The 23,052-nt window shown below is 38.5% G+C and overlaps 1 protein-coding gene across 4 annotated transcripts in view; it reads right to left on the bottom strand.

Moving 5' to 3' along the window:
- The window catches only part of IL15 (interleukin 15), a 182,693-nt gene extending 159,865 nt beyond the window's left edge, over positions 1-22,828 (bottom strand). The window contains exon 1 of one of the 4 annotated variants that reach the window (XM_049709542.1): positions 22,601-22,828. The gene's annotated coding sequence lies outside the window, so the exon portion shown is untranslated. The remainder of the gene's footprint in view (positions 1-22,600) is intronic. The other 3 variants (XM_033402467.2, XM_033402459.2, XM_049709541.1) reach the window with 3 other exon arrangements.
- Between the last annotated feature and the right edge of the window lie 224 nt (positions 22,829-23,052).

Here is a 23,052-nt window from a genome sequence, read left to right as displayed (position 1 = left end):
AGATGAGAACCAAGTCTTGGCTAACACCTTGACTGCAGCCTTAGAGGGGACCCAGTTAAGTTGTGTTCGAACTCCTGATTCACAAGAATTGTGAAATAATCAATGTGACTGTTTAACTGTTAAGTTTGTGATAAATTTTTATGCAGTGTAGAAAACTAAAACATGCCCTAATGGTGTGAATTTCTTAGAGGTAACTATTTCTGTAAATAACTATCACGTTTTCTTTTCTTAAAGAAAAAGACAGCAGAGGTCTCAGCAGAAGGCTTACTGTTAATTGACTTTCGAGTAGGATATTCCCAAGATTTACTGATCACATTTTTTATTATGTTTGTACATACAGCACAAGAGAATAAATAAATATCTTGTTCATAAACTTACGGGAGACATGTTTTCCTTTGCTAACAGTGAATAAATCACATTTAGCTTTAGTACATATTGTTGGGAGATGGTGAAAGTCTTTGTAAGTACTGCAGAAAATATAGTGTTCTATTAGAAATTTATCACAACAGAACAACATAAAAGTGTTGGAGTCCTTAAAATGTGATGTTTCAAACTAGCACTCTTTTTTTTTTTTTTGATGAGACAATGATGTTTATTACAAAAGGAATTGCATTCACAGAAGCCCTCAGTTCACAAGAGTTGGCCTCTATTCAGTACCTACAAACAAGTATTTCATCAAACTTTGGGGCATAATTACTGAGAGAACTCATAGAATTGATTATAATTGAAAGCTTAAATCTTCATGCATGCAAGCGAACTTGGAGATCATATAATTTAACTCTCTCACTTTGTATAGAGGGAGACAAACATTTTGAGTATTTAAGTAACTGGTTCAAGGTATCCTAGTTAGTAGGTATAGTCAGCTGAAGTCTAGGTTTTCTTTTCTTTTTTTTTTATTGGCTACTGTTGTTTTACAATGTTGTGTTAGTTTCTGCTGCACAGCAAAGTGGAGTTCCCTGTGCTATACAGCAGGTTCTCATTAGTTAGTTATCTATTTTATACATATTAGTTAGTGTATGTATGTCAATCCCAATCTCCCAGTTTATCCTGCACCCCCCTTTCCCCCCTTGGCGTCCACACGTTTGTTCTCTACATCTGTGTCTCTATGTCTGCCTTGCAAACAGCTTCATCTGTATCATTTTTCTAGATTCCACATGTATGTGTTAATATATGATATTTGTTTTTCTCTTTCTGACTTACTTCACTCTGTATGACAGTCTCTAGGTCCATCCACGTCTCTACAAATGACCCAATTTCATTCTTTTTTATGACTGAGTAATATTCCATTGTATACATGTACCACATCTTCTTTATCCATTCATCTGTCGATGGGCATTTAGGTTGCTTCCATGACCTGGCTATTGTAAATAGTGCTGCAGTGAACATTAGGGTGCATGTGTCCTTTTGAATTATGGTTTTCTCTGGGTATATTCCCAGTAGTGGGATTGCTGGGTCATATGGTAATTCTATTTTTAGTTTTTTAAGGAACTTCCATACTGTTCTCCATAGTGGCTGTATCAATTTACATTCCCACCAACAGTGAAAGAGGGTTCCCTTTTCTCCACACCCTCTCAGCATTTATCATTTGTAGATTTTTTGATGATGGCCATTCTGACCAGTGTGAGGTGATACGTCATTGTAGTTTTGATTTGCATTTCTTTAATAATAAGTGACGTTAAGCATCTTTTTATGTGCCTCTTGGCCATCTGTGTGTCTTCTTTGGAGAAATGTCGTTAGGTCTTCTGCCCATTTTTTGATTGGGTTTTTTGTTTTTTGATATTGACCCGCATGAACTGTTTGTATATTTTGGAGATTAATCCTTCGTCCATTGATTCATTTGCAATTATCTTCTCCCATTCTGAGGGTTGTCTTTTTGTCTTGTTTATGGTTTCCTTTGCTGTGCAGAAGCTTTTAAGTTTCATTAGGTCCCATTTATTTATTTTTGTTTTTATTTCCATTTCTTCCTATGTTACTCTTTAAAGAACATATTTCTCTTTAGTGAAGTTTTTATAACAAGAAGCATCAGTGAGGCTTTAAGCTTCCCATTGAGCTCAGTACACCTGCTATCTGGCTTGACGGTTATTGTTCTTCACACAGTTAGAAGTGATATTGATTTTTAAGTTTCTCAGAACTTGCCAGAATTTCAATTTCAGGAAATCTTTCCCTATTTTAGAATCATAAGATTTAACAAATCATAAGATTTGTTACATTGTATATTAAAGATGAAGGGGGTGGAATCTATAATCTGTCAGTGGATAAATTAATTCCAGGGCCCCCCCTGGGAGTCTTCTTCATCAAAGGGATATTCTACATGTGGTACAATATAGTATATATTCAACTCCAATGGGATCATATCCTTGGAAAAAAGAACAATATTCTCATGATTGCACCAAGAATCAACCTGGCTAAAGAATTTTAGTCCAAACAGATGAATGCTAAGGTGACTCTTTTTCTATTACTTCTCTTCTCTATCACCGCTTATCTTTGTCTATTTTCCTTTTTGGAAGCCCTGGAATGGCCCTGAATCTTAGCAGTTTAAGCCACTATCTTTCAAACATTTGAACCATGGTCTGTGAGAAATACATTTTGCATCATGAACAATACACATATTTACTTGTGAATGTAGCTATATATGTAGAATGAGATAAAAAGAAATATAACTAAAATAACAGCTTCATAAAGCAATACTCTCACTATATGTTATGAAATATTTTCTGTCATACGCTATTCTATTTCATTTTTTAAAACGCTGTTGTTGTTGTTTTTTTTAATGCACTGACAATTTCTATTCTGCAGTTTTAAAAGCATTGGTTGAGACTAAGCCTATCCCAAGATGTGGAGAAGCAACGTGACTCAAAAGTCACGAGTATGGATAACTGTTTTCTACATTTACAGGTTAACCAATAGGTAAAATGTGTGAGAACCCATCAGTATAGTCTTCAGGTGGGTATAGGTAGCAGGGAAGATATAGTTTACTAAGGACAAAGGTATTGTTTCTCTTTGTTTCTCCAGTGACTAACAAATGATTCAACACAAAATTGGCATCAAGTAGATGTTTTTGAACAATAGACACAAAAGCAAGCAAAATAAGAAAGAGAGGGAAGGAAAGAAGAGGAAAAGAATGAAAGAGAGAAAGAGAAGACAGACAAAAGAGTGTAAGGTTAAAAAAGAAAAGGCAAAAAGGAAGGAAGAAGGAAGAGAGGACTAGCATAAAGCCAGGAGAACTTGCCCTACAGTGAAAAACAGTAATAAGATTTCTCCCAGTTTAATAAGAAACTGTACTTAAAATTATTTATGACCAGAAGCCAATTTTTAAGTTTGAAATTACACTGGTCTTTCTATATTGCATTGTTTCACCATTTAAGTGTTGCTACTATCAGTAATAAAGGCATTGTACAATGAGATTTAAATTTTGCTTACATAATGTGAATGCTCTGCAGACACTTGATTCAGAGATTGAGCAAAGTCTGAAAAGTTAAACAATTATAATGATGGTTATTAAATTTTCATTTCATTTTTAGCCTTACCTCGATTCTGAGTGGTAGCTTATTTGGCTTCATTAGAGAGATAGATAAAGAAGCAAAGACAGAGTGACTATTCTAAGTTCATGAATCTCACTATATATCCAGGGCTAGGATACAGGTCTCTTAGACTGTAAATCCTCAGCTTTTCCTAGTATATAACAGTTTATGTCCATATTATGTCTATATACAGTCTGTAAGAATACAATGTTTATGTCTTATTCTTTCATCAGTAACTGAACTACATGAACTAAACGATGGAAGGTTAGATATTCTCATTTTAAAATTGACATACTTTTTAAAAATGTAGTGTTGATAAGTTGGATGTAGTGTTTTTACTTAAGGGATTAAAAGAAAGTCTTTTTGTATTGAAACAAGGTTGATAATAAAAACAGAAGAAAAAGATTTACAAAATCAAGAATGAGAAAGGACATCATCACCAACCCTTCTCAAATTAGAAAAGATTATAAGGGAATATTATTTAAAATGTCCTGTCAATAAATTAGACAAACTGGATGAAATTGGGAAGTACATTGAAAGGAAACAAATTATCAAAGCTGACTAAAGAAAAACTAGAAACTCTGAATAGCTCTATAAGAAATAAAGAAACTGGATCTGTAATTTAAAAAGTCCCCACAAAAGGAAGCCCAGGCCTGAATGGATTGGTTTATAAATTCTGTCAAATCTTGGAAGAAGAACTAAGACCAATCCTCTACAGACCCTTTCACAAAATAGAGGACAAGGAACCACTTCTCAATTTCTTCTATGAATCCAATGTTACTTGATACCAAAGTTGGGCAAAGACATTACAAAAAACACACACACACACACACACAAAAAAAACTACAGAGCACTATTACATATAATCAGAGATATAAACACTCTTCACAAAATATTAGCAAAACAAACTCAGAATTTATACTATGACTAAGTGGATTTTATTCTGTGTATGTAGGGTAGGCATCTGAAAATCCATTGATGTCATATACCATATTCATAGAATTAAAGGAAAAAAACACATGGTCATCTCAATGGATACAGAGAATGCTTGGTAAAGCTAATACTCATTCATAATAAAAATTCCAAATAATCTAGAAATAGAAGGGGAACTTCCTCAAGCTGATAAAGGACATCTATGAAAAACTCAGAGCTAACATCATAATTATAGGTGAAAAACTGAATGTTTTCCCCTGTGATCAGGATTAAGACAAGCTTTATTCTTAACAGCCCCCAACTGGATACAACCCTAATACCCATGAAGACATGAATGGATAAACAAATAGTAGTGTATTTATACAGCGTAATACTACACAACAATGTAAAGAGGTAAGCATACTGTTACACTAAACACCATGAAAGAAACCCAAAAACTTTTAATTTCTACGTTAGCAATGGTGGAATGAGTCTACTACAATCTCTCTCTCCCAAAGAATACATTTAGAAAAATTTTAGAAAGAATACAAAAAGCAAATATGAAGGACTCTAAGAAGCAAAGAATAGCAGGTGGCTTGGAGATGGAAGTAAAATTTGAAGAAAGAAAAGTACGGTGATAAGTGTTCTGATCAGTTTCCTCTTTTACAGTGAATGGCTCAAGCCCTAAAACTGCACAATGGGCACAGACAACAAAAAACTCCTGATGAACTCTGCTTTTGCTGGTCAGAAGATTGGGAAAGGGAACTCCTGTGGAGCCAGTGTGTAGGGAAAAGGAGATAATGCCTACTTTTTCTTTTTCTTTTCTTCTTCAAATCTGTTTTATTTCCTGGTACTTCCCTGAGGCCAACCCCAGTCACGGAGTTGCAAAGAGAAAAATCCTATGTATTTGGCCAGAAGAACCAAGAGAAAGGAACCCTGTAGACTGGAGAATCTGGGGAAAAATCCAGGATTAGAGAGAATTCTGGTGCATGAGTCAACTCAATCCAGGGCTCGCTGTCAATATGCACATGTGCAGAACAAACCCAAATGAGCACAGCAAAGACTTGGAGAACTGAGCTACCATCCAAGTCCTAGACTAACTCCTGAGAGATGCATGTGCAGAACAGACTGAGAACAGTGTAACAAGAACTTTGAGCACTAAACTGCTCTGTGAAACACTTCCCAAGTCCCAGACTAAGCTCCAAGTAGCTCATGCATGGACAGACTCAAACACTATAACAAAAACTTTGAAAACTGAATGCACATTGAGACCCTCATCCACAAAAGAAGAGATAGAACTTGAGGTCAGAACCTAAATGTTATGTTCGCCTCCTAATGCAAAAGATCAACAGTCTCCAGAGGACATTAGCCAACCAAAGTCTCACAACATAATATTCAAAATGCCCAGGATACAATCCAAAATCACCTGCCATTCAAAGAACCATGAAAATATGACCAACTCTCAAAGAAAAATAACAGATGTCAACACCAAGATAACACAATATGTTGGAATTATCAGATAAGCGCTAAAACAGCTATTACAACCAAGTTCATTGTGGGAATGTTAAATACTATTGAAATGAATGGAAAAAGAGAAGCTTTCTTCAGAGAAATACAAAAAAAAAATAGCAGATAGAAATCTGAGAACCAGAAAACACAATATATGAAATAAAATTTTACTGGATGGGCTAAATAGCCAAAAGAAGAAGAGAAAGAAAAAAAGATTGAAGACGAAATAAATCGAAAGGACAGATGGCCAGAACACCTGCTCTAAAAGAAGCGCCAAAAAAATAAAGAAAGAAAGAAACACCAAAGAATGTTCTTCAGGCTGAAGGAAAATGATACCACAGGGAAATGCAGAACTTCAGGAATGAAAGAAAAGCAACAGAAATGGGAAATATCTGAGTAAATATAATAGGCTGTTTTTATCCTCATAAATATTTTAAATATGTATGTTAAAAACAAGATTTATAACACTGGTTGGGTTTTTAATGTTCAAATATTGTAATACATATGAATACTACATAAGTAGGAAGGGAAAAAGAACCTAAATGATTTTAAAAGTTCTACATTTTACTAGAGTTGGTAAAATGTTCATTCTTAGTAGACTGTGAAATGTTAGATATGATTAATATAAACCACAAAGCAACTCCAAAAAATGGATATTTAGCCAGAAATCCAAGAGATTAATAAAGATAGAATACACTAAATATTAAAATAATCCAAAAGAATGCAAGAGAGGGGGAACAGAGAAACATAAGAGAATGCAGGAACACAGAACACAAATAATAAAATGTTAAGCCTAAATTTGATTTTAGCAATATTTACACAACATGTAAGAGGTAGAAACATTCCAGTTAAAAGACAGAGGCTGTCAGATTAGATAAAAAAATAATACCCAGTTATATGTTGGCTACAAAAAGCATAATAATTTTAATTATATAGAGAGGCTAAAATACAAAAAAAAAATAGAAAATAGATACCACACAAACACTAATTCATTGTGTTAATATCAGACAACATTCACTTCAGAGCAAAGACATTTACCAGGAAGAAAGGAATAAAGAGAGATATTATAATGATAAAATTGTCAATTCATCTTGAAGACATACAATTCTATACATGTATGCACCAAACAATGGAGCTTCCAAATGCATGAAGTAAAAGCTAATCAAAATGGTAAAAGAAAAAAGAAAAATCCACAATTATAGTTGGAATTGCTTTTCAGCCTTTTAGCTAAGATCAAGTGTAGTATAGTTGGAGACATCAATGCTCCTTGCTATATAATTGTTAGAACAAGTAGACAAAAGGTCAGCAAGGATATAGAAAACCTGAAAAACGCCATCAATCAACTTGACCTATTTGATATTTACAGAACATTCTGTCCAATGACAACATAATTCACATTGGTTTCTATTGCTACTGGATATTCAACAGCATTAACTACACGCTGACACTATAAAAAAAGCAAAAAGCCACAAAAACCAAAAAGTAAAACCTTAAATTTGGAAGAACTGAAATGATACAAAATATGTTTTCTGAACAAAAAGAATTAAACTAAATATCAAAAACAGATGTTTATAAAATGTCCCATATGTTTGGAAATTTAAAACACACTTCTAAATGACTAATGGATAAAAGCAAAAGCTTCCAAGGAATTAGAAAAATTCTTAAAGTGAATAAAAATGAAAATAAAATACAGCAAAATTTGTGGGATACAGCTAAAACAGTGCTTCAAGAAACATTTATAGTATTAAATGCTCACATGAGAAATAACAGCAGGTCTCAAAAAACAATCCCGGTTTATACCCAAACTAGAAAAATAAGAAAAAAATAAACACAATAAGCAGAAGTAAGTAGTATTAGTCTCTCTGTTGCATCAAGATTCTTCCTGTATTATTACTATGTATATTAATAGTTTTTAACCTCATAGCTAGAACTTATTGGTACTATCCTGGGTTCACTATTGACACATAAACAGAAAACAGCATGAGTTCATTGTAAAGGATAACAGTTTACTTTGAAACAGTAAAACCCATTCTGCCAGGGTAAGTTTTCAAGATAATCAAGCATCCACAAAAGTGAGTGTCCCAGTGTCTTAAAATCTGAGTGACTTAATAAATTTTCAAGTATTCAGAGCAAAATTTTATAACTAATAAAATATTTTAGTTGTTTTAAAATTGGCTAAATTCAAACTTAAAAAAAAAAAATCTGAATGTTAAAACTCTATTTTATCCAGACCCAGGAAGATGGAAGAGGAATAGAGATTTCATTATGAAATGTTGCTTCTGTGGTTTTTATACTTTGAGGATTTTTCCGAAACTCAGCCTCTCAGGATGACTTGCCTTGGGCCCCACGACACATATATAAGCCACTCGGAGGCATAAGAATCTATCAGATTTTTAAAATCTGCCTTCATTAAAAGAAACCATTTAAAACAAATCCCAGTCTCCCTAAGGAATAATGATCCTGAGTTTTAATCCTCAGTTGAGAATTCTACTTCACTCTACAGCAAAAACATTCCATAACCTGGCTGTTTTTATGAAACGATTAAAAATTGCAAATCCGTTATTAAATGTCAGCTCAGTCTTCTATATTTCTTTTCATTATATGTTTTTCTAATTTATTTTTTATTGAAATATAGTTAACATACAATATTATGTTAGTCTCAGATGTGCTACATAGTGATTTGACATTTGCATACCTTATGAAATGATAACTGTGAAAAATCTAATAACCATCTGTCCCTATACAAAGTTATTACAATATTATTGACAGTGTTCCTTATGCTAAATATTACATCCTTGTAACTTATTTATTATATAACTAGAGGTTTGTACCTCTTAATCCCCTTTGCCTATTTCACCCACTCACCTTCCTTCTGGTTATCACCTGTTTGTTCTCTGTCTCTATGAGTCTGTTTTTGTTCTGTTTTGTTTTGTTTTTTTAGATTCAACATGTAAGTGAGATCATGCCTATTTGTTTTTCTCTGTTTGATTATTTCACTTAGCATAATACCCTCTAGAGTCATGTTTTATTTTATTTATTTATCATTCATTCATGCAATGAATCTGTCTTTAAAAACTGTACACCAGGCTCTTTGTGATATTCATAATACAGTAAAGAAGATAACAGTTTAGTGAAGAAGATACAGACATACAGCAAGGTACAGTGAGTGTTCTGCTATGTGTAGGCATGAGGTGGAAACATGTGAAAATACCTTTTATCCAAAGTGGGTGGGTTAGGGAAGAATTCTCAATAGAGATATTTAAGTTGAGCATTTATATGGTGAAAAGGATTTGGCCAGGTAAAGAAGCTCACACAGGGCATTCTGAGATGATGGAGAAGTGTGTGCAAAAGGCACTGAGGTTTAAGAAAATCTTTGGGAGAACTACCTGGACATAGTTTAGCAAAGCTAGAACATAGCATGAATTAGGAAATAATAAGAAACTGGGCAGCACAGATTAGCAAAGGCCAGATAAATGTAGGAAATAGACTTGGATTTTATCCTGAAGGTTATGGAAGGCAACGGAAAACTATAAGTAGGTAGATGATCTAATCAGGTTTACATTATAAGGAAGATCACTCAAGTGGGAATAGACAGAAAGGGTAAGCCTGGTAGGTGAGAGACTAATGAAAAGAATTTTGCAGTGTTTCAAGTGAGAAATGAGTAAAGCCTAAAGGAAGACAAGAGCAGGGAGAATGGAGATGAGGAGGTCATTACTAGAGTTATTTAAGTTGTGTATCTAATAGGACTTAGAGGCCTGGTTGCATATGATTGGAGGTTCACGATGAGAAAAAAGGTTGAGAAATGATTCAAGGATGATTCTAGGTTTCTGTCCTGAGTATCTGGCTGATGGTTGTCCTATTAACAGAATAAATACATTCTAGAGTGGGTTTGATGGAAAACATAAGTTCAATTTTGTATGGATTGAGTTGTGTTGCCTGTGCAGCACCAAATGGAAATGTCTAAGAGGCATTTAGGTATTTGGATACTTGGAGGCATAAGAAAGAGATCCATATGCAATCAGCTAATTCATATTAGTCGTAGCATTTTGAGTTACTGTGATATGGTGATTTCTAATAAAAAATAACACATTTGGTCTTCATCCCCCTTTCTGGCACCTGAACCCTTGGAATTTCCTAAGTGTTGAGTGATAAAGGTGTCTCTTGTTATGTTAATGAGGTGAATGCTTCTAAAGATGGGGGCTGGTTGCTAGGAGAATCAATCACATGATTAGAGAGTTGGAAAGAGGGAGGAAAGGGGCTGGAGGTTGGATCAATCACCAATGAACAATGATTTAATCAATTATATCTATATATGAAGACTCCATAAAAAGCCAAAAGGAGAGGGTTCGGAGAGCTTCCAGGTTGGTTAGCACATGGAGATTCCGGGAGAATGACACACTCAGAGAGAGCCTGGGAGCTCTGAGAATGTGTCTGTTTAAGTTTAGCAACTTTGCAGTCATTCCCAAGAGCAGACTTAATGGAGTATTGAAAAAAGGAGCCTTATAACAGCAAATAAAGGAATGAAAGAAAGATCATGAGATAGAAATCCAGAGTTAAGAACACTCTTTTAAAAACTGGATTATGAAAGTAAACAAATATAGTTGTAGTTAGAGTATGAGGAAAAGTCAGGAGTTTGTTTTTTTTTCAGAAGTTTATAGCAGTTTTATTAATAATTGCCCCAAACTGGAAGCAACCAAGATGTCCCTCAAAAGACGAGTGGATAAGCAAGCTGTGGTGAATCCACACAATGGAATTTTTTTAAAAAGTATAGTTGATTTACAATATTATATTGGTTTCAGGTTTACAACACAGTTATTCAATGTGTTATATACTCTATATATATACTCTATTTAAAGTTATAGAATATACTCTATTTAAAGTTATAAAATATTGACTATATTCTCTGTGCTGTAGCATATATGCTTGCAGCTTATTCATTTTATACATAGTACTTTGTACCTCTTAACTCCCACCCCTATCTTGCTCCTTTCCCCTTCCCTCTCCCCACTGGTAACCACTAGTTTGTTCTCTTTATCTCTGAGTCTGTTTTGTTATATTGATTCATTTGTTTCCTTTTTTAGATCCCACATATAAGTGATAACATAGAGTATTTGTCTTTCTCTGACTAATTTCACTAAGCATAATACCCTCCAAGTCCATCCACCATGTTGTTGCAAATGGCATTAGTTCATTCTTTTTAATGGCTGAGTAGTATTCCATTGTGTATATATATATATATATATATATATATATATCACCTCTTCTTTATCCATTCATCTGTTGATGGACACTTAGGTTGCTTCCATATCTTGACTATTGTAAATAATGCTGCTGTGAACATTGGGGTGCATGTTTCTTTTCTATTTAGTGTTTTCATTTTCTTCTGACATATACCCAGGAGTGGAATTGTTGGATCATATGGTAGTTCTATTTTTAGTTTTTTGAGGAACATCTACTATACTGCTTTCCATAGTGGCTGCACCAATTTACAAACCTGCCAATAGTGCACTAGGATTCCCTTTTCTCCACATCCTCACAGCATTTGTTATCTTGTCTTTTTGATGACAACCATTCTGACAGATGTGAGGTGATATCTCATTGTGGTTTTCATTTGTATTTCCCTGGTGATTAGTAATGTTGAGCACATTTTCATATGCCTGTTGGCCATCTGCATGTCTTCTGAAAAGTTGGGAATTTATTTTTAAATAGGAGAGACTGAGTGTGTTTACAGGTTAAAGAGCATCAGTGACATAGAGAATGCTGAGAGAAGAGATAACTGTTGGAGTGAGACCTCTGAGAAGGTTAGAGACAGGAGGTACAGGTAAGTACCAGAATAGAGGTATTTTCCCATCGAGAGGTAGGTTGGAGGTGGGAGAGGAGAGAAGGTCAAAACAGTAATGATTTGATTACCTGTAATTTTTCTGTTACTGCGAGATGAGATGAGAATAGTTGAGGATAGAGGGTAGTCAGAGGCCTTAGTCTGAATGAGATGGAGTTGACAAAGATAACGTGGTGAATGGGAATAGAAACACATGGAAAGATTGGCTGACAACTTTGAAAACCAAGCTGTGATCAGAGACCAGGAATTTGTAGCTGCACTAACTCACACAATTTCTTTTTGTTTGGCTTTGCTCTAGTGGTGCTCAGAAGCCTAGAAGAAATCGCAAATAAGGTAAGGTACAAAAGCTTGGGGTGCAAACTTTTCTTGACAGGACAAGGTGACAATATCAGTATCGATACGTTCTTTTCCCCCAAATGCCCCATAAGTAACATGTTTCTTGGAATATTAACACTGACATATTCCCTACCCCCTTTCTCAGCATACCTGAAACGCCAGACAAGCTTTCTAAACACAGAACTACATTAGGAAATTTAATTGACACAAATATAAGGTTTAACATGAACTCTGAGCTGGTACACACAGTGAACAAACCCCCTTCCTCACTTCCATATAAAAATGTATAGACAGTTCATTCAGAGGGTTCAGGTGGTGTGTGAGTCTTGATGGTAGCCATCTGTGGCCTTTGAGAGGGTTCCAAAAAAGAAAGAATATCTTTTGGAGCCTTTGCAGAAACACTAGTCTAGGGTGATAGGGGACCGGATTCTCAAGGCCACCCCTTATGACAGAAGAGCAGCACATTGATGGATTGGAAGTCCCAAGCCCATCTAAGGACACCAGCTCTGAGCTTAATGACCCTGGGCTCAGCTACATAAACAACAGGACTAATTGGTTCCAAAACCTCTACCCTCCTTGACCACTTCTTCATGTATCCTCAATCAGAAATGACAGATGATAACATCTGTTGACCTGAAACAAATAGATGGCCAGATATTCTTCTAGCAAAGATGAGTTTGTTCAGGATCAGCAGAAAATTGCAATTCAGAGTCTGCATGAGAGAGTCTGCACGGAGAGCCACATGAAAGTTACTGCACAGCAAGTGTAGGAGCACTCTTTTATAGAGAGGAAAAGGAAGTTAGGAGGGCTATAGTAAGCAAAGTGTCCACGGCTTCTCATTGGCTGAGTCCTTGCCAGGAAAGAAGAGGAACCTTTCTTCTTCCTGTTGGGCTCTGCTATTGTCACAGGGCATGAGAGCTCCCCCTCTGGTCTCCCAGACTCTATTTAATTGAGGTTTCTGTTTATGAATTTTTTACACATCCCACTCTAAAAAGGATCTAACCATTGAGGAACATAAATTGAATTATTTCTTTCACAACCTCTTACTCTGAACTACTTGTGACCCCAGTATTTGGTCTGTCCTTTATGGAGACATAGCAGCTTCATTGGTCTATTCTGCCATTTCTTTTCTATCTCACAACTAGTAGTAACCTTCCTTAGGAACCTCTCACTGTTTGGATGATCAATGACTGCCATGAAGCTCCATCTGCCATTCAGTTAGAGTGCTGAGCCCATCTTCCAAGCATCAGACACACCCAAGACAATGTGATCTCTAAAGAACTCTGTACTGATGTATGTCTGTTGCCAACTGTGGGTGGGTGGAGGTTTTTTGCTATGAGATTTAGAATTCAGAGGACTTTGAGTGATACTCAAAATACAGTTTCTTCTTTAATGAAAATAATAAGGGATGAATCACATTAATCTTAAGAGTCCTATGTTCATTCCACTCATTTTACTCGTTCTTAGCCACTTTTTCTTTCTGAATCATCACTTAGAACAGAAAAAAATCTATAGAGCTTGAATGAATTTTTACTCTCTCTCAAATGCTGGATGATCTGTTTTTGGCTTTGCCAACTCCTCTGTGCCGACAGACATGAATCCTAGGCTATAAAATTGCTAATCTAAATAAAATGCCACAGGATGGCTCCAGTGGTGAGACCTTATGCCTCAGAAAACTCTTTTGTAATTCAGCTTCACCTCAATGATCCAGATTGTTTAGAGGGGATGGGCAACCAGAAGTAGTGAGAGATCAGATTGTGAGAATTTTATTAAGAAATGCAATTGTTTGCTTTTGAGAGTATAGAATAATTTAGAACATATACCAAACGTTTTAAATTAGCACCCCATATGATTTTTAGGGACGTTAAAATGTTTGAGAATCACTGTTAGAAATCCTGAGATGAGATTGTATCTGTCCATATCTACACATTTAAGGTAAAGACCTTTGAAAGACCCCTTTATCTCATTCTCTGGGAGGACTTAAGGTACAACAGCTAAGGTATATTAGCTAGCAAGTAATAGTTCTTCGATCTTTTATCACATATTAGATAAAGAAAAGAGGACAGGACAATGGCCCCAAAGAAAGGGAAGGGACTTTCATATGCAAGCAGAAGGAAGTTGAGTCAAGTTATTCCTCTTCCTTAGTTTTCCTGAGAGCTGTGTTGCTCCATATCCCTCCAGTATGATGTTGAATAGGAACGGTGATAGCACATAACGTTGACTTGCTGTTCTCCTTAGGGAGAGAAAATTGTGGACGATGCCCTTTATCAGCTAGAGGTCATTTCTTCCTGTTCCTTGTTTAATGAGGGGTTTTTTTGTTTGTTTGTTTGTTTTTGCCACACCGCATGCGCGTCTTGTGAGATTTTAGTTCCCCAACCAAGGGATTGAACAGGACCATGGCAGTGAAAGCACCGAGTCCTAACCACTGGACTGCCAGGGAATTCCCAAGAAGGGTTTTTTAAGTGAATCAATGTTGAATTTTGTCCAATACTTATTTGGCATTTACTGAGATGATCATATGGGCTCTCTCCTTCAGTCTACATGGTGACTTTGTAACGTGTCAGCTTGGCCAGGCTGAACTGTGTTTCCCGGAAGTACATTCTCGGTGTTTGTAGCTAGGGTGAGACACAGAGAAAATATATTTTGCATGACCTTAGGAAGGTGAAAGTAAAACAGCAGTCCTTTTGTTTCTTTGCTTGGAAGGTTAGGGTGGGTGCTCGTCCTCAAGCACTTTGCTCGTCTATGGGCTCACTTCACTGGCGTGGGAAAACAGCCAGGCCTGCAACTGTGTGTATTTTCACCTGACTATTCCTTCAGCTTCTCTGACTCCTGGGTCAGGTGTGTGTTAAGCTCCATGACGAAAAATGCCAGTTGCTCCTGCAGGACACCCACATCATATGGCTGGAGACAACAAGAACTGAGATGGGTTCCAGGTCATCCACTTAATTTCCAGCTCCTGCTGCGGGTTCCAGCTTCTCCTGGCTCTTCCATGCTCTACAGACATCTCTCCTTACTGCTTCTTTCTATGGCCTGCCCTGAAGATTTCAAATTCCAGCACCCGACAAAAGAAAAATCTTATGTCTATGACTTAACTAGCTCCCACAATTGTGTAAAGTCAAATTTATATATAACATGCTTCTTTGATGTAACCCTAACTGATACAGAATTGGGTGCCAAGAGTGGTACCAGAGGAGCAGAATCTTAGGAGTGAGTTATATGAATTTGCTCATTTTTTCTGGGCTTTCTGAAATTGGTTTCCTAAACTGATGCTACTTAAAAATATTAATGACCCTATTTCCAGTGTTGAAGAGGACACTGGTGGTCTATGGTATGCAACAGCAAAACATTTATTGAAATTATCACCTGCTGATTCCTGTAGTTATGAACCTATAGAAGGCAAGACTCTGAATGACCAGTTATTTGCTGCCATACATTTTAGTAAAAATAAGGAGTTTAACGGGGGTGGATTGGTTGCCTCTGAATGAGCTAAAGAACTTAAGGAGAGAAAATGAGGAGCCCAGGGCTTTAAATTCCTAGTTCACATAAGAGAACTTAAAATTTCTATGTTTGTCCTAAAAGAAACTCCTATATCCTATATGCTAGAGCTTAACCCCTGTAAAAATCTTCATCTAGGGCCAAGTTTTCTAAAAATGAAACCCAATGTGTAATCTGTACATGACTAACTTACAACACAAACTGAATTGCTGATGTCATAGGGTCTCTTTTGTTAAAACTAGGGCATTCACGGGAAGGAATGGGACGCTGAAAACTGCGATGGAAACTTATGGGCAGATTGCAATGAAGCTGCATACCTTGAACCATGAAACCCTGAGTTTTGAGGAGCCTTCTTTGCCATTAGAAGTAGCCTTTACATTCCTGCCTAAGAGAGTCTCTCGTTGACTGAGGAAACTATAATGATCTCCTCTGCAGTAGATGTCTTGCACAGGAGTACTTATTCTCCTCATAACCTACTCCCACTACTTCTCTTGGCTTCTAGACTCATATGTCAGGAAGTCCCAGAGAATGAGATTCCAAGTATGAGTCATGTAGAGATGCAACACATAACCAAAAACTTGCACGATTTTTCCAATTTATATTGATAGAAGCTTGAGGAATATTTTTGATAATATATCTTCAGAGTGATCAGGGCAGAAGGAATATAAAGATGGAGGAGGTTGGACTGATTAACGTAAGCTCACTAAGCAAAGATTTCATATTCACTTAGTTGGCCTGTGCAGAAGACAGATGGATCTTAGGCAATGCCAGTGGATTATCATAAACATTATCAAGCAATTGCAGCTGCTGTTACTAATATGGTTTCCTTGCTGGAGCAAATCAGCACATTCCCTGGTACCTGCTATGCAGCTATTGACCTGGCAAATGTTATATATTTTTTGTATACCTGTTAGTAAAGACCATCCAAAGTAGTTTGTTTTCAGCTGGCATGGCCAGCAATATATTTTCACTCTTCTATCTCAGGACTACATGATCTCTTAGCACTGTCATAATTTAGTCTGCAGGAACCTCGATTGCTTTTTCAGTCCAATGGAATCATGCTGGTCCATTACATTGATGAAATTGTGCTGATTGGACCCACTTAGCAGGAGGCAGTGACCACTCTACACACGTTAGTAAAACATTTCAGATTTGATGATGCTTCAAGTGTTACTGTCAGATAAAGATGTTATATGGAGCCTTTGGCAGACTCTTTTAAGTAAATACAGCACCGAGCTTTAGTGATTAAAACAAAGCCATGTCATTTTTTGCATATAACTATTCTCCTTTTGAGAGACAAATTTGGAGCTTGTGATTGGACTTTAATAGAGACTGATCACATGACCATGGGCTGCCAAGTTACCACATGACTTGAACTGCCAATCGTGAACTGGGTGTTATCTAACCGACCAAGACACAAAGTTGAGCATGCACTCCATCATGAAGTGGAAGTGGTACAGATGAAATTGGGCTAGAGCAGGACCAGAAGGCGTAAGTTGCATAGGGCCTATTCCTACTACTTGCCTTCTTTATCTTAACCCACACCTATAGCTCAAATGAAGTTCCCTATGACCACCTGACTGAAGGGAAAAAACAGGCTTGGTTTATACATAGATGATCCTGCACAATATACAGGCAATCACCTGAAAGAAGATAGCTGTAGCTGCCCTACAGCCCCATTCTGGGACAGCTCTGCAGGACTGTGGTGAACAGAAAACCACCCCCAGTGGGCAGAATTTTGAGTACCGAACCTGGTCATTCATTTTTCCAAAAGCAAGCAAACCATGGGCTATCTGGCTGATGGTTTGGTTGGAAGAAACACAATTGGAAAACTTGTATCAAGGAGGTCTGGGTAAGAGGGATGTGGATAGATCTCTATGAAAGAGCACAGAATGTGAAGATAGCTGTGTCTCATATGATGCTCACCAAAGGATGACATCAACAGGGGAAGATTTCAGTAATCAGGTGGCCTGGAAGACCACTTTCAGCAGACATCAGTTAGTTTCCTTCCCCAGCCCCTCTGCTATTGTCCAAGGGGCAGGTGAACAAAGCAGCCATGGCAGCAGGAATGGAGGTTATGCATGCGCTCAGCAAACATGGATTCCGCTAAATTCAAAAACTGGCCACACTGCAAATTTACCACTTAGAGAACATAATTTTGTAAATTAGCTTCTGGAAACTTGCTTTTGGCAAACTGATGTTTAGAAAATGGACCTGCAGGGCTTCCCTGGTGGCGCAGTGGTTGAGAGTCCGCCTGCCGATGCAGGGGACACGGGTTCGTGTCCCGGTCCGGGAAGATCCCACGTGCCGTGGAGCGGCTGGGCCCGTGAGCCGTGGCTGCTGAGCCTGCGCGTCCGGAGCCTGTACTCCGCAACGGGAGAGGCCACAACAGCGAGAGGCCCGCATACCACAAAAAAAAAAAAAAAAAAAAAAAAAAAGAGAAAATGGACCTGCAGCCGATAGTATGTGATTCGCAAAAGCCACAAGAGACTGTCAAAGATTTTATTCATCATCATCCCAAGGTCAATAAACTACTAAATTTACTTGACTTAAGAGTTTTACACTTCATAGCCAAGGTTTTCTAAAAGAACAATTCCCAAAGCTTAATCTAAACCTCTTTGCCTGTTTTTTGCCATAGGAGGAAAACATGTACGTACTCAGTGGTTAAAACAGTTGGAAAAGCCAAGTTTGAAACTGTTATATGTATTTAGAACCTTGTAGGGAAATATTTCTGATTTGGGGGTCAAGAAAAGTTTTGGTTTACCAGCTGTAATCTCTTTTTATGGTTTCCCATAGACGTATACATAGAAACACATTCATACCTCAAAACTTCTATACATCCAGTATGGAATTTTATTTTTTATTTTATTTTTTTTTTTGCGGTATGTGGGCCTCTCACTGTTGTGGCCTCTCCCGTTGCGGAGCACAGGCTCCGGACGCGCAGGCTCAGCGGCCATGGCTCACGGGCCCAGCCGCTCCGCGGCATGTGGGATCTTCCCGGACCGGGGCACGAACCCGTGTCCCCTGCATCGGCAGGTGGACTCTCAACCACTGCGCCACCAGGGAAGCCCTGGAATTTTATTTTTATTTCATTTCATAAAGTGTCTCCTATTGACAAGGATTAATTGCGAGGGAGTTCATTACCCGCCAGGGAATGATTTCTGCCCAAGAATAACAAAGCAGAGAGATGAGAGAGTTTCTACTTCAACTTTTCTGGCTATTATATGAATGGATCCTCTGTTCTCTAGTCAAGATAAAATAGTTCAGTGCTTTCAAGAGGAAGAGAAACAGACCCAATAGTAATCAAGAACACGATGAAGGAAAGGGACCATTGCACTGAAAACACTTCTGCCATGTCACCAACCAACAAATGTCAGAGGTACAAAATCTTGATAGAAGTCCCTTTTTCTTCATGTGATAGAGGACATTATTCTTGTTGTTGTAATTTGTTTACCCCATGGCATTTTACGGTAACTTCTTCCTAAAGGGACATTTCCTCATTATTTCCTTTAAAAAGTTGGCTTCTCGGGCTTCCCTGGTGGCGCAGTGGTTGAGAGTCTGACTGCCGATACAGGGGACACGGGTTCGTGCCCCAGTCCGGGAAGATCCCACATGCCGCGGAGCGGCTGGGCCCGTGAGCCATGGCCGCTGAGCCTGCGCGTCCGGAGCCTGTGCTCCGCAATGGGAGAGGCCACAACAGTGAGAGGCCCGCGTACCGCCAAAAAAAAAAAGTTGGCTTCTCGAAGTTTTTCTAAATTACATAATCACCTGCTTTTCAGTCTTCATGGGGAAAATCCAAAGCTCAAATAAGTAGACTTCCTTGGGTTCTAAAGCAGGTTGGAACGAATGCTATTTTGTTTTCTGGATGCCTTTATAAGAGTCATTTGTGAAAATTCATACGTGACTTATAAGCAATTTTTAGAATCCCCCTTATAATTAAAAGGCCAGTTTGTAAAGAAACAAGAGTAATGATTATGGCAGTCCAGCTTTTTTCATTTGCTTAAGTATGATGAGCAGTTTTCACTACTTGACCAACCAGACACAGGGCTTCATATTTGTGAGTCTATATTCAGTAATGATGAATGTTTTCTATGACATGTCCCTAATTTTTGTCTGATTTTCCTTCATGGGAAGTACCAAAAATTTGTAAAATAAGTGGACAGAATTAGGCAACTATGATACTTTTTAAAAAATGATCACGAATTCTTCCCATCCCTGCACTCATGACTTTGTAATGTAACGCCTTTGCAGCGTGATGCCCTTACAAAAGGATGCTGCAGATGCTTCTAGATAGCGGAGTCTATTTCTCTATTCTTTAAATTCTGGTTGGCTGTGTGACTAGCTTTGACCAATGGGACATTAGTGAAAGTGACACAAAAGAGACTTAAAAAGTGCTGACACCTCCAGGCTTCTCTTCCCTTGGTGCTCTTCAAAGCCCTCTGTGTGAACAAGTTCAGGCAAGCCTATGAAAGGATCACAAGCCCACGGAGGAAGGTCATCCTTTTATAATTGAAGCTGAGCTCCCAGACATGGGATAGAGTCCAGCCAAGAAGAGTTAAACTTGGCCCTGATCACATGGACTGCCCAACAAGCCCAAACAGATTGCCAACACACAGAATCATGAACTAAATCATTTTTTTAAGCCACTAGTTTTGGGGTGGCTTACTATATAGCAAAAGTTAGTTGATACAGCAAGCAACTGGCTGTTTCAGTTAGTTAGAACGTAGTGCTTATTATAAGGCTAGGGTCAGAGTCTAGAATTTCTAAAGAGCCAAATTCTTCCATAACCATGATCTGTGACCTTAAAAAAGAGGTAGGGGGCTTCCCTGGTGGCGCAGTGGGTGCCGATGCAGGGGACACGGGTTCGTGCCCGGGTCCAGGAAGATCCCACATGCCGCGGAGCGGCTGGGCCCGTGAGCCATGGCCGCTGAGCCTGCGTGTCCGGAGCCTATGCTCCACAACGGGAGAGGCCACAGCGGTGAGAGGCCCGCGTACCGCAAAAAAAAAAAAAAAAAGGTAGGGCCACAGTTGGAGGCATTATTGAGTACTACCTCTATGAAATAAAGTATGGCCTTTGAAATCACACAGACCTGGGTCAAATCCTGGCTCTACTATGCTAATTTGAGCTAATCATTTTCATTTCACCCTCTAAGATCAGATTCTTCATGTATAAAATGGGGATATGTGGGTGATAAAACCTACCTCATTAGGAACGTTAAGTGGATTAAATGAGATTATACCATCTGTTGGTATGATGCCTGATAAATAGCAATTAATTAAACTGTAGCCACACCATCACACAAATAAAACTGAACAGCCATAGAGAGAGATTACAAAGGGCGCTTTGCAGGCAACACAACAGCAAGGTGTATGCTGAGCTCCCCGGAAACTGCCCACATCCTTGGCTCTTCTAGAGAATATCAGACTTGATTTGGCATCCACGTTAAAGTGATTTTCTCTCCATTAGGCTGCGAAGTTTTTAACTCTGTGCCCAATACAATTGCTTCCCCTGTTTTCTCCACAGATGCCCAGTCACTTTATCCTATGCAGAGTCCCCCACGCAGGCACCTGGCATAAATATCTTCACCTGAGCAGGTCACCACCCTGTGGGACTGGTTTCCTACTCTCCCCCCATCTACTAACCCACTTACCCAGACCCCCCATCACCAATTCCTAGTTCCATCCCTGAAATGAAGAAAAAGAATCTATTATAAGACTCAGAATCTATAATACTCAGCCCCACAGTGCAATTTGAGGCCAGGGAGCCGTCTGCTCCGAGGCTCCCATATCTGCCAGCTGGCCACACAAGTGCACTACCCAGAACTCCAGCCAAAACTCATAATTCCAATGTGGAGTCCCAAGAGGTTCTGTGAGGTTAAAAATTGACATGGAAAAGTAAGCACATTACAAGTTTTTAACTAGGTTCACGTGGATTTCTGTTCATATTAATTTGGAGGACAGAAGTTAGAACCCTGTGGGAATGAGATGGATTTTCAAGTTTGGGGCAAAAAGCCCAAGGCAGGAAGTGAATTTCAGGGAAACAATAAGAGTACTATTCTTGTCCAGAGTTCTGAACAGCCAAAGGGATAGCCACTGGGTTCCAGGTCTGGGACAGGGAAACACACATCATGGGCCTGTGTCTTAGCCCCTTCAGGCTGCCGTAAAAAATGCCTTAGGCTGGGTGGCTTAAACAGAGGAATTTTATTTCTCACAGTTCCAGAGGCTGGAAAGTCCCTTCATCTGAGTGCCAGGCAATTCAGTTTCGGATCCTGGTCAGAGCTCTCTTTCTGGCTTGCAGACAGCTATCTTTTTTGCAATGTCTTCACATGGCAGAAAGAGAGAGAGAGGGAGAGCTCTCTGGTCTTTTATCATAAAGCCACTAATCCCATCATGAGGACCCCACCCTCATGACCTCATTTAAAATTAATTATCTCTCCAAGACCCCACCTCCAAATACCAACACAATGAGAGCTAGGACTTCAACATATGAATTCTGGGAAGACATAATTCAGTCCAAAGAAGGCTAGAACACCTTGTGCCAGAAAATAAGGAAGGGCTCAAAGAAGAACATGGATATGTCAAAAGAATACAAAAGACAACTTGACTGGGTGCCCACTGACCAATCAGGGATGAGTTGAGCATACAAATAAATAATGATAATAATGGATTATAACCCACTGAGTAAAATAAGATTCCATTAGTCCACATATATTTAAAGGAATAAATTGAAAGTTTGACAATGAGATATCTACAGTTTCAAAGTACTTCCCCACAAAATATTTTATACCAGTGGTCCCCAACCTTTTTGGCACCAAGGACCGGTTTCATGGAAGACAATTTTTCCACGGACCGGGGCTGGGGTGGGGGTGGGGGGGCGGGCGGTGGGGGGGGGGTGGTTTGGGGATGTTCAAGCACATTACATTTATTGTGCACTTTATTTCTAATATTATTACATTGTAATATATAATGAAATAATTACACAACTCACCGTAATGCCGAATCAGTGGGAGCCGTGAGCTTGTTTTCACTTGGCACTCGCTGATGGGATTTTGATATGCGTCTGCAAGCAATTGATTTATATGGTCTCTGTGCAGTCACGTCTCTGCTAATGAGCATCTGTATTTGCAGCCGCTCCCCAGCGCTAGCATCACCACCTCAGCTCCACCTCAGATCATCAGGCATTAGATGCTCATAAGGAGCACGCAACCTAGATCCCTCACATGCGCAGTTCACAGTAGGTTCCTATGAGAATCTAATGCTGCCACTGATCTGACAGGAGGAGGAGCTCAGGCGGTTACTCGAGCGATGGGGAGTGGCTGTAAATTCAGATGAAGCTTCATTCGCTCACCCGCCGCTTACCTCCTACTGTGCGGCCTGGTTCCTAACAGGTCACGGACCAGTACCAGACTGTGGCCTGGGGGTTGGGGACCCCTGTTTTAT

Source organism: Orcinus orca, chromosome 4 (genome assembly GCF_937001465.1).
Source record: "Orcinus orca chromosome 4, mOrcOrc1.1, whole genome shotgun sequence".
NCBI classification, from domain to species: domain Eukaryota; kingdom Metazoa; phylum Chordata; class Mammalia; order Artiodactyla; family Delphinidae; genus Orcinus; species Orcinus orca.
Note: the sequence above shows the minus strand (reverse complement) of the source record. Positions and strands in the feature narration are given on the sequence as shown.